The sequence below is a fragment of the Canis lupus genome, chromosome 12, assembly GCF_048164855.1.
Source record: "Canis lupus baileyi chromosome 12, mCanLup2.hap1, whole genome shotgun sequence".
NCBI lineage: Eukaryota > Metazoa > Chordata > Mammalia > Carnivora > Canidae > Canis > Canis lupus.
The window spans coordinates 575,553-578,762 of NC_132849.1; the positions used below are offsets into that span (position 1 = coordinate 575,553).

Consider the following 3,210-nt stretch of genomic DNA (forward strand, 5'->3'; position numbering starts at 1 on the left):
TTCGGACTTCTAGGTCACCCCATCAGAAAGATGCCTCGTGGGATGGGACCCAAGAGGTGGTCCAGAGAAATAAGGACCCGATCTCCCCCCCCCCCCAACCCCCCGCCACTTCCCTTGAGTCCAAATCATGAAGAAGACGGGGAAAGCAGGCCAGGCAGGCGGACGCCGGAAATCCCAAGTCCACACGCACGCACGAGCACCAGAACTGATGCCCAACCCACTCCACCTCTTTCAGAGGGCTGAGAGGGAGGCAACCACGGACAAAGCCTGTTTTCCAGGACGAAACCGAGATGAAGGAACAGGCGGAGGTGGAGGCGGAAGGCTGGAAGGTTGACGGATAAGAGAAAGGAAAAGAGGGACGGACGCCTGGGTGGCTCAGTGGTTGGGCGGCTGCCTTCCTCTCGGGGCTGGATGCGGGGCGGGGGTTGGGGAGGTGGAAGGGGTACCCTGGGCTCGTGTGCCCGCATCGGGTTCCCTGCGGGGAGCCTGCTTCTCCCTCTGCCTGTGTCTCTGCCTCTCTCTCTCTCTCTCTGTGACTATCATAAATAAATAAAAATTTAAAAAAAAAAAAAAAGAACGAGAGAAGGCAGCTGGAGAAACTACATGCGAACGCAGACGGTAGACACAACCCCAGGGGGGAGGGCTGGGCTCCGTGAGGGGTGGGACAGAGGCCAGCGGTTTCCACGAAGAGCCTTTCGATGGACTGCTGAATGGACTGGATCTGCGGCTTTGGCTGCGAGCCTCCTTGGATGGTGACGGGACAGGCGAGGACAGGCCCGGACACCCCGCAGGCCCGCCCGAGGGCCTGCTTGGAGCGCACGAACACGTAGGGCACGTTCTTCTCTTCACGCGGCAGGCAGGCAGGCGGGCGGCGGACGGTGCGGGATGATCTCCAGGGGCTCGGCGTCTGCAGCCAGCCATCAGGATGAACTCAGAGATGCCTCTCCACAGAGGGTTTTGGTGGCTTCGTGGGCTCCTTTCCGAAGCTGCTTGTAGTTACGGGACTGCTGAACACGCGTCCAGGAGTTTCTTGGGGAGGTGGGCATCTGCCAGGGGGTAGGCCTTCGGATTCACATCAGCCTCAGTCATCTCTGCGTATCCGCGGTCCCTGTGGGTTTCCTGTAAAAAGACGTGTCCTGGGAGCTACCTATCACCGTCACACTTCATACGGATAACCGGTTTTGTCCCCACGCGCCCCCGCCCCCGCCGCCGTTGGGGTGGGCGGTGGGATGTGCTGTGCTCCCGTCACAGTTTGTGGGCCTGGAATGGTGGTGATCGAGATAGACCCTTCCGCCACCTCATTACAAAGAAACAAGACACGTGTGGTGTCTTCTTAGACCCACAGGCACAGAAAAGAAAAGGAGAACTACTTATCCCCTTGTTCCACCGGGACCCACCCGGATGCCATGCCCATGCCGGAGGGTCCAGGCCCCGAGGGACGGGCGTACTCAACTTTGCTGTGAACTCAACGGATTAGTGGAGTTGTGCCTCTGAGGATTTGTCCACGGAAACTACTTCAAATGATCGATTTTGTCCGTCTCGTGTACTTTTCCTTGTGACGAGCAAGCAGGTTAAAAAAAAAGAAAAAGAAAAAAATGAAAAAAGGGGGGAATCCCTGCGTGGCGCAGCGGTTTGGCGCCTGCCCTTGGCCCAGGGCGCGATCCTGGAGACCCGGGATCGAGTCCCACGTCGGGCTCCCGGTGCATGGAGCCTGCTTCTCTCTCTGCCTATGTCTCTGCCTCTCTTCTCTCTCTCTCTCTCTCTCTCTCTCTCTCTCTCTCTCTCTCTCTCCCCCCCCCGACTATCATAAATAAATAAATAAATAAATAAATAAATAAATAAATAAATAAATAAAAGTCTATAGGTTAAACTTTTACAATAGCTTCCCAAATCTTTGGTGACCTGGAACTTTGAAGGTGTAACTAGCTTAATTGATAAATTGGGTTCAGTTCATCGGATACCTGGCGTCTGTCTTTCCAACAGAAAGGTAAAATACTAAAGTGTGAGTCAGTAAGACACCCAAGGTGGTTTTTTTGTTTTGTGGTGTTGTGTTTTCCTCCCCCACCCCTTGCCCTTTTCTTCCTTCCCCCCCCCCTCCCCCCACCTCAGTTTTTGTGTTTCTCTTTTGTCTGATTCAGGAAACCTGCAGATACCTGGGTGTGTCAGTAAACGTGTTTCAGGTTGGTTTGTTCGTTTCTCTTTTCCTTCCTCTTTTTTTTTTTTAATTTTAATTCACAATTCATCACACACACACACACACACACACACACACACACACACGGGCAGAGGGAGAAGCGGGCACCCTGCAGGACCGCTGAGCCACCCAGGGATCCCCTGTTTCGTGCTTCCTTCACAATTGTATCATACAGGGCAGCCCGTGTGGCTCAGCGTTTTAGTGCCGCCTTCAGCCCAGGGCGTGATCCTGGAGTCCCGGGATCGAGTCCCACGTCAGGCTCCCTGCACTGGAGCCTGCTTCTCCCTCTGTGTCTTTGCCCCCCCCCCCCTCTCTCTTAAATCTTAAAAAAAAAATTGTGTCCTACATGTTAGGTTTTTACAAAATGAACAGCGGAGAAATAAAAAACCAGCAGAGCCAGGCAGTAGGTAGGAGAGTGCTTTAATGGGGAGCGCTCCTGGGCGAGGTTCCATGACTCGGAGAGGTGGCCAGAGTCAGGGAAGTCGCGCGGGGTTGGGGACTGTGGGGGTTTTGAAGCCTTCTTGGTTCCGACTCTGGATCCGGGTGGGTCCCTAGCCAAATTAGACAAGGGAACACCGTGTCCTTAGGTGATTGGCTGGGAGTAGGGGGGGGATAGTATCAGACGATGGGGAGGGGGCGGGGGCGGTTCCTGGATGGAAAGTTTCGGTTTCCCATCTAGGCTTTGACTCACTGGAGATGATGTGGTGGTCAGGGATGCTTTGACGGGAAGATCAGCCATTTTGACCCAGTTTGAGATGTCCGCCATTTTGGGTGCCCCTGTCTCTCAGCCAGCCCAACAATACATACACAAACACACACACACACACACACACACACACACACGTGTTTCTAAAAACTATCACATGTATTCATACATTTGACAATCTAAGGATTTCTGGTACGATAGACAATGTGCCCGTGGTTCCTACTGACTTTTCACCAGAGACTGAGGTTTCTAGGAGTTAACAGTCTGCCGCCTGGGTGGCTCAGCGGTTGAGGGGTTGAGCATCGGCCTT

At 54.1% G+C, this 3,210-nt stretch overlaps 1 pseudogene; it reads right to left on the bottom strand.

Annotated features, from left to right (window-relative positions):
- Window positions 1-22: 22 nt before the first annotated feature.
- On the bottom strand, window positions 23-1,598 carry LOC140601877 (uncharacterized; annotated as a pseudogene).
- Window positions 1,599-3,210: the final 1,612 nt, after the last annotated feature.